This window comes from Cryptomeria japonica, unplaced genomic scaffold (genome assembly GCF_030272615.1).
Source record: "Cryptomeria japonica unplaced genomic scaffold, Sugi_1.0 HiC_scaffold_81, whole genome shotgun sequence".
NCBI classification, from domain to species: Eukaryota; Viridiplantae; Streptophyta; class Pinopsida; order Cupressales; family Cupressaceae; genus Cryptomeria; species Cryptomeria japonica.
In genome coordinates this window covers 157393-167411 of record NW_026728903.1, presented here as the reverse complement: position 1 = coordinate 167411, position 10019 = coordinate 157393, and positions in this window count along the sequence as shown.

Genomic DNA, 10019 nt, shown 5'->3' with positions numbered 1-10019 from the left:
CAGTTTTTGAATGATTAGAAGCCCTAAACCAAGCAATCACAAGACCAACTTTGACTGTAATTTTGAAAGTGTTATAATTGATAAAATCAGCCAAAATTCTAGATTTTAGTAGGAAAATACAGTAAGATCTCGCTCCCGAAATTTCGAAAAAAATGTCGGGGACGATGGCGCTCGGAGTGCACACGGTCCTCGCAACTTTTTTCCAAATTTTCAGGGATGAAAGATATTGTGATTTTATTGCGGAATCCAAAGTTACAACTGATTTGGAGATGTTTTGATCAATGAAATTATCAGTCAAAGGTTGAATCAAGAGGGTTTCAAAAATTAGGGTTTTGACACTTAACCACTTAATTTTTAAAATTAAAGCACAAATATGAATTGATAATTTGTAATAGAAGGGCAGATCTGAAACAAGCATTAACAATTAAACATTTCACAAGTTTAATTACTAAAAAGAAAATTTAGGGATTTTATGCAATTAACCTCTAAAATTTTGCAAAAGATCAAACATGGAAATGTAATCAAGGAATCCAATTTTCAGATCTAATTATGAATAATCAGAAAGGATGTTCACGTCGGGTTCACCAAAATGTAAAGCGGAAAATCGCGATCGAACCCTAGTTGCTCTCCCCTCTTCCAACTCCGATGAGAGAGAAGGGAGAGTCACTCTAGGGTTGATGGTTTTCACTTAGGAGGGACTTTACATTCAAAAGAGGGGTTGAAACCCACAAGATCCAATCCCACACAATGCAAGATTGGATGCTAAATGTGTTTCAAGGGTTAAGAAAGCAAGGCTACCCTCTTTTGTAAAGAATGTTGATAGAAGAATTAAGCTGGGAATGCATAGAAAGTGACAAAGATTCGCTCATAAACTGAGATAGGGATATAGGATGAAGCTGCAGACCTGGAATTAGCAGTAAAATGTCGATATGGTGCTTTCCTACAAATTTGAGCAAAAGTTGACGAGACGATGGCGCCCGGTGTGCACACGGTCCTCCGAAAAATCCGCGAAACGAAGGGGGATCTGTTCGTCTCTGCACAAGGATTCCAGATCTTCAATTTCAGCCGCGTACCTGCAACCTACACACAGAAAAGCAAAGACGATTGGGGGGTTAGGGATTAGGGGTTTGCCTTTAGGTCAAACCCCGGTTTTGGAATTAACCAAGAAATGAGAAATTGTTGTAAATGTAAATGTAAAACAAGTACTAATACCTTGTTGTAAGGATGTTTGTATCCTTATGTGCGAAGGTATAGATGTTGTTGTTTGTTGTATGTTGTATATTGTAGCATGTAATGTGTTGTAAGTGATCTCCTCTTCAATGGTTGAATCCTTGTCTTGAATGCAACACTTAGCCTTGAATGGAGACTTGGAATGAATGCTTGAATGCTTGAATGCTTGAGTATAGTTTCCACGCTTTTTCCCTCATGTATGTATATATCCAAATGAGAGAGGAAAATGTAGTTTATATACTTGCCAATTAGGGTTAAAAGACTGATTTTCCCGACCTTAGGCCGACCAGGAAAGTTAATTTTCCAATTTGCAAACATAAAGACCCGAAGTCCAAAAGAGACCGGGCCCAAAATAGGACCCAGGGACTAGGGCGTTGGGCGCCATGGTCCTGAAGGACCAGGGCGCTGGGCGCTCTGGTCCCACCTCCCAGGACAGCAAGGTGCAAAGGAGGTTCAGGCCAGGGTGCAATAAAATGCAGTTTTCAGTGTCATAATCAGGTTTCGGGGTCTCCATTCAGGTTGCGTGTTGCGTCGCCATCGTGAAGACCGAAATGCAGTCAAAATTGCAAGTGTCGCAATTTTAGGACGCTACATTAATGTAACCTTTTATGTTAATATTTTAGAGCATGTAGTTGGTGGTGAGCAAGTGGAGCATGATTTGGGTACACAACATCAAGAATGTGATGTTCCCCACTCAGGTAAAGAGGACCACTATTATTTCTTTAAACAAGTATAATTACAATTGGTGTTCAACATTAATGTAACCTTTAGTTTTTCAACTCCAGATGATCTAGAGGGTGTTCAACATGTTGAGGTTAAGGCTACACAAAATGATGTGGCCCCATCAGGTAAAGAGCACAATAATTATGTTCTCTATATTAATGAAATACTTGTAACAATAATAATTTTTTTTTTGAATTTAAGCCATTTCTTTGTTATTGCAGAGGACCCCCCTTCGCTTCAGTGTCCTTGTCCTCAGTATAGGACTAGGCATACATCAAGATCATGAGCAGTTGGTAGAACATCTCTAGAGGGGGGAAATGATGAAGAAACCGATGTTCCACTTAGTCTTTTCATAGCTTCAAAGAAAAAACAAAGAAAGAAATGATTGTAATCTAACTTATTTGATAATGACTGATTTTTATGTGTTAGTGAATGTAATTATGTGCTAATTAATGGTTATGGATGATATGTGTTAATTAATATTGATGAGTGTTGCATGTTAATTAATGTTAATCAATGTTATGTGTTAATGAACGTTATGTTATATTGATGAATGAATGCTATATTTTATTAATGGTAGAAAGAATGAATGAATGAATGTTATAAGATGTTAATGAGGAATTTAGAGTGATGTTAGGGGGGGGAGAGGGGCCAAATGAGCTTCCACCTTTATGTGGTTGGCCATTTTAAGTAGAGAATATTAAATTATTCTCGAAACCAAGTGAAGCTCAAAAAGATAACACACTTTTCAATATTTCATTGTGCTGCACTGTTAATCTTATTCAATAATGTATATTGAATCTTAATTGCAGGGTCCAATAGAGCCAACACGAACAACAACACCACAAGTTGTTGGGTATAATGAACTCCCATGTTGTCTTGTCTATACATGAACAATATGAATTGCTTCTAGTGTTGATATCCAAGGCAGGAGTGCAAAAGTTATGAATATGCCTCATCCTTGTAAGTTTTTTTATTACTTGTAAGTAATGAATATGCGTCATCCTTGTAAGTTTTTTTGTTACTTGTAAGTCATGAATATTGCTCTTTAGTTGATTAAAATTAAATGAAAATATTTAATGAATACATAAAACTATATACATATGCAGGCGCACCATGGTTGAGATGGTCCAACTCTCTAGTCTCACTCTATGACTAAGCTCATGCCATATCTAAATCAAAGACATCTCAAATACATTGTCGGTGGAAAGCTACAAAATGCCATTTTCATACATAAGAAAGACATACACAATTGGGCACAATCACCAAGAGAACGGTAAAAAGTGTGTTTGAGATTGTATCATGGATGCAAAAAATCTCTTCATTAATCCTTGACTCATGATTGCTATAATACTTCTTTAGACTTCTCATATCATTTATTGCACTTCTTCACTATTTTGGACTGAGTTTCAACTATGTATTTGCCTTGACTTATGACTGCACCTAGCTTTGTCCTATCTTTGTAAGCTTCCTCTTTGAATTGTGGTTGTAGCTTTGATAATACCTTTTTAATGTTGCACTATTTGTAAGGAGGACAACTCCTAATGCATGTTGCAAATTGTGTTCTAGTGACTAAGACTAACCTTTTTATACTTGATGTTTTTGACTAGTTGTCATAACCTCTAACTTTGATGCTTGTGCCTTAATAGAACTAGATGTTTCTTGTATGCATACTTGGTCAAGGACTGCATTATGATTCTATAGGGCTACAAACTAAGATTATTTATTGTATTGAGTTGCACATTTGACATTAGTTTCCCTATGACTGCTATGCCTCTTGAGGTTATAAGGTGTTGTTCTTGTCAAGTTTTGACAATGCTGCAACAATAACATGTTATTTGTTGTTAAGGTTTGAAAAGACCTTTTAGAAACTTATACCCTGCTCTTTTTCACTCAGTAGACTTGATTACTGTCATTTTATTTGGTACTAGGTATGACTGCCTACTGGCTTTACTGTAGACTGTAATCTCTCTAGACTGTATTTTCTAAGTGTTGTTATTCTATACTTGACCATCTATTAGGAAAACATAGCTTGAAATGTCCAAAAGAATTAGTGAATGACTGCACTATCACCAATCTATCTTGAAGATTTTACTACTCTTTAGATTATGATTATGACTGTCATGATATTTCAAGAGACTGGTCTATCCCCATATGAAACCCTTTGTTCCCACAAATCAATGCTTTGAACTTGATTGCAACTTTATAGTGATCACTATCTTTGTACAGTAAGCTTGCTACTTTCTCAACTTTTGATATATTGGAGGCTCCTAGGATAGTTTCTATCTTATAGTCACAATACCTTGCTATAATTTGCATTTTAGATCACTTCTCAATGATCATATGATGTCTTTGTCTTTTGAATTTGACTCTCGAGCTTGCTCTATTTCTTGACCTTTTGAATAATTTTGGGCCACTATTCATTACTTTTATTACCCTATATGTAAAAGACCTTGCTCATTGCTTCCCATACTTGATCTTTATCTAGTTTGTGTCAATCCTACTATTGCACCTTTTCTATTTATGATTGAGATTTGTTTTGGGATTAAAAACTCTTGATGATTTCACTAAATGACTTTTGCATGACTGTACTTTCTAAGCTATCCTAGGGAACAAAAGAGACCTAGGGATTTGCTCACTTCAAGGAAAAAAATAATCTAGCAAGACAATGAACCCTTTTAAATAATATGTGGAACTCTTATGGTGAGCAAGAAAGCATTGACAAACTTATAGATGTTGTCATAACACAAAGCTGAAACTATATTATTTTTTATAGATAATCAGATTTCTCCTTTAACCCGACTTTTGCTTGAATCATTATTGTAGGTGTATCCAATGCATGATTTAAACAATAAGATACTAAAAATTCTAAAATAGGGTTCTGAAAACCCTACCTCCAAATGTGGATATCTACTGTTATGACTATGACAATTTCTCTCTAGAAGCTTTGATGCTAACTTCTATCACGCCTAAACTCTGCATGTGGTTTGCATGGTGTTGGCATGAGGTGCTTTGTAAATGTCCTTATGGATTCTCTTCATAGTTTTATGAAACTCCTTCATCAAAGAGGCAACCTCTCATTCAAACTTTGAAGTAACCCTTTGACTGTTGCATGCAGTCCTTTTCTTATAAACCTTTCTCCTTGCAGTGACATGCTAGGACATAAACTGAAGGTGTAGCTTGTGGAACCTATTGAGCATCAAATCTGAATTAAGTAAAATATCTTGATTTGAGAGATTAAATCATAGAAGCCATCTATCTTTGGAAGAAATCATCATTTTCATTAATACCGTAATAACCCATAAGTTATCGAACAAGTCTAATAGCATTCTATCAAAATATCCAAAATTCAAATAGTATCAATGAGACCCAGCGATGTCTCATCGATATAAAAAGGGTATCGAAGGAAAGATAACACCGATGAACTCTAAAAGGGACTCATCGAAAGCAATGATTCCACCGAAAGAGGATATCGAAGAAAGTAGAGACAGTTTTCATCGACGGGAAAAGGCTTCCGAGGAAATAATACCATCGGCACAACATGAAGGAAACTTACCGAAAGAAGTGTTCTTATCGAAAGAATGATATTGATCAAATAGAAGGAAGCTACATCGATAAAATATATTTATAAGGATATGAGTTTCAAGGAGGCTAACAGGCATGTTACCGATATGTGTGGTTTTACTGATGCAACTTTATCGAGGAAGATTACTAATGAGCTCATTGATGAAAGATGATAGTGGAAGCAAATCATCAAAAGAAAGATGGCCTCGATGAAACAATAGACCCATTCATCGAAGGAGTGTACTGATGTCGATAGAAAAAGTGTTTCAATGGAAGGATAAAGGAAGTTATCAAAGCCCAAGGTTTCTTCGACATGAAACCCGATGGACATCAGATATATATCAATGAGGAAATAGGTTTCGAGGAGGCTAAAAGGCATGTTACCAATATGTGTGGTTTTACTAATGCAACTTTATCGAGGAGGATTACTAATGAGCTCATCGATGAAAGATGATAGTGGAAGCAAATCACCAAAAGAAAGATGGCCTCGATGAAACAATAGACCCATTCATCAAAGGAGTGCAGTGATGTCGATAGAAAATGTGTTTCGATGGAAGGAAAAAGGAAGTTATCGAAGCCCAAGGTTTCTTCGACATGAAACCCGATGGACATCAGATATATATCAATGAGGAAATAGGTTTTGAGGAGGCTAAAAGGCATGTCTCCAATATGCGTTGTTTCGCCGATATAACTTTATTGGTGGAAGACGACAAGAGAGGATAAATAAAGGCTTCGGTGAGACAATAGATCCTTTCATCGATGGCGCATAGTGATATTGATGGAAGAGGTATTTCGGTGGAAAAATAAAGGAGGTCACTGAAGCCCAAGGTTTCTTCGGCATAAAAACCCGATGGATATCAAATAGGTATCGGTAAGGAGATAGCCATAGTGACTGCATACAACATTTTGATGAAGGGAGAAAATACCTAGTCGAAGTAATGTTCGAAACAAAAGTGTTAGTTGACGTTTATATGTTGAAAAGCCATGATGCTTGGTGTCAATGTATACTCTCATATAAAAGACGGAGCTTTTGTAATATGGAGGAAATTTAGAGAAAGGAGTAGATTATAGCCTCAGGCTTACCACTGTACTATTTTGGTGAATATATATAATATAATCAGTTGTTTTTCCTTTGCATATGTGAACTTTTAGTAGTGGGGAAAGAAGGAGGAAACAAAGACTGTTCTAGATTCTCTTCTATCAGAGCCGTGCAAATGTTGCATTCGAGAGGTATTTCCTTCCTTGTTTGCTCTCACATCAGGTATGTATCTATTTCATATCTGATTGAAATGCAGAGGTTAATCATGTATCACTAATTGACTATGGAAATATTACTCATTAAAAGAAAAAGTAAAATGAATTGAAAAGAATCTTGCTCTGATAGCTATGAACATACTATCATGCTTAATTGTGATTATTCTGTCTTGCATAATTGTGTAAATTCTACCTTGAGTAGCCGATGTATAGCTATTGCATGTTCATGATCTTTCTTGTTAAGATAAATTGTAGAGCCTAAATGATTTATTCATTATCAAGTCTTGAACTTAAGGAAGATAAATTTAATCATAGATATAAATCATGATGATATTCTCTTACTTTTCATCGAATACATTGTCTTACCTTATTCATGAGGAAAATTGTATACTGCATTCATATCTTGTTCATAGTATGGTTGAGTAGCAACCTCAGAGCATTCACTATAGAATATGATTTCTAGCCCACGAGGGCATAATAGCCGAGTATTGCAGCTATTCTATGTTTATTTGTTTTCCACTCTTAACTCATAGTTCAACTGAATATGGTTCATCTTGGAATTAATGCACATCGGTTATAATTAGATTATAGCCAGTCTCCATGGTTGCAAGACCTGAAGAAGGATTCTTATCATCAATTAGATGCATAGTTTTGGGAATATACAAAGACAAAAAAATATATTAGAACCGTATTTTTTGTTGAGTCATAATATGATGTGTTAATTTAGCTAAATAAGGGAGCCAATGTTGTATTATGTTTAATTCCATGATGATAGTTGAATCTTGTTAGAGATAGGGGATTTGTAGCAATTGGCTTGTTAGGTTATGTCACAATTCGATGAAGGTCCTTGTAAACCGTTAATGTCAGTAGACATGAGACTGTTATGTAATGAATTAGATCAGCTAAACCTAGAAGTTTTGTAACCAATCAATCAACTGACTCAAGTGTATGTTAATTATCTTATGATGGTCATTTATGACCATTATTCTTAGTAGACATTAAGTAGTTTGCTAGATAGTTGGTTAGTAAACCAGTGAGTTAGTTGGCTCAAGTGTATGAACTATTTATCATATGATGGTTGTTAATAACCATTATTGTTAGTACACATTAAGCAGATGGCTTGTTTAGATGGTTGGTAACTAGTGAGTTTGTTGAGCTCAAGAATTGGATGTACAAGTCAAGCAAGGGAGGTGACCACTAACAACGCATTGGTGCTTGCAATGTTAAAAGCTTGGCCAAGATGGTGATGCTTTATCTAAGTGATTGTTAGATCACATGAACTAGATACACCTACTAGTCAGATGGTCATAGTAGTTAGGGGTTGCCTATAGTGTGTGACTCACTAGTTGCGTGTAGGTTTTGAACACCAAGATCAGATGGCCAGATGTAAAAGAGACCCAATCCTTAGAATGCACCCTCATGAAGGGTTGGGTCTCTTCCAATTGGAAGGGGCATGTGAGATTGGAAAGTCTAAGATTCAATGGAGAAGCCCTTAATGATGCTCTCCCTATTCCAAACTATGTCGAGGCTTGATACAAAAATTTTCAATTGGAAAGTTAAATGAATTGTAACCTCTGAACCCTTATCTCTTCCCTCAAAAATGAAACTTGCCATTTGAATTCCTTTCTCATATTGATTAGCTTAATAATATTTGTTCAATGTTTTTTATCTTTAAAAGATTACCTTCCTTGTAGATAAATTAGTTAGATTCTTATTATGTTGAAGAACATTTAGTTAGTTTTCTCCTTCAACTGAAGTAGTTATGTTTTATTTTGAAATGCTCAATATCTTTTTATCTTAATATAGATCATAATTTATTTTCTTTAAGTATAAAATTAATGAAATATACATATGGTATCAGAGCAACCAAGTTTGACATTGAACCTCAGGCTTTCCACCTATAAACAATAAGGTAGAAAACTGAAATGAAGCATTTTAGTGAATCCTGGAAGTGGATTCGAACCATTGCGGATTACTATATTTTTTTGTAGGCGGTTGCTTGTGATATTATCTAAAGGAGATAAGGTTACTTGTGTTCTTCTAGTAAAACTCTATTTTTCATATTGTAGATTTGAATAAAAGATTTACTTGCGAATTGTAATTGTTCCTCGTATTTCTTCCTTGGATGGTTTCTTAAGGTTAGAGTTAAATTTATTCAAACAATTTACAATAAAGACATCGAAGTAGAGCTCATAAGAAACAATAATTGACAGACTCATCGAGAGGGGATGGGTTTAAAAATTGTCTCATAAGTTTACACAATAAGTCCTAAAGAAATATAAAGTCTCTGTAGCTCAAACAACAAAGAAAGGCACTGGTCATCTATAAAACACAACCCATCAATTCATACTTTCACATAAACAATAATAGGAGTAGTTGAGTAGGAATTCTAGGGTAATTTAGCAATGGTGTATATATAAATTTCAAGCACCAAGATCAAATAGCTTCTACAATAACAATCTTGAACTCATCTGCTATATCTCCATTCTAGGAACTGATGCCATTCTGAGATAGGGGGAAGCCAGATCAAGACACTAAATCTACTATAAAAAGCATTAGTTGAAGGAACAACTAGGGAGTAGGTATACCCAAGTCCTACGGAGCCTAAAGTGAGAGAGTTAGTAACCAAATAGGTTCACTCTATAAGTTGGCCAAGTCAATTGGAGGGTTTGATCATAGGAGTTGGCATTTCCTTAGAACCTATCCAATCTATTGATTTGAGACCCAACATAACCCTAGCATAACTTCTAAAAACTAGCTATAAATGGTTCTTTTCATTTGAAATAGAATGCAAACCCTAAAATCACATGAAATCTTATACTTTTAGCTTTCTATTTCCCTCCAAGCTATGCATGAAATTGATTTTCTTCATAATCACATGGAAGGAGGCCTTTAGAAAGATTTTGTAAATAAATAAAGAATTTTATTTGTCTTTACATCTTTTGAATTAAAATGCCTTTTCAAGTGAATTATTTTCCCTCCAAACCTTGCATTGTGAAATCTTATCCTTTTAAATAAGCTCAACCTTACAGACACCTTCAAGGTATTTAATAAATCCTTTCTCTAAACTTTCCTAAATTCATGATAAGACATGAGGTATATAATAATTCTATTTTTTATCTCTTGAAGTCAAAAAATTGGTAACAAAGTCACGCTTTCAAACCTTGATTTTTAGATAGTTAAATGTCCATTTTACATTTCTCAAAAAATTGGAGGTCTTATGATATTCCATGTGATGGCTACATATT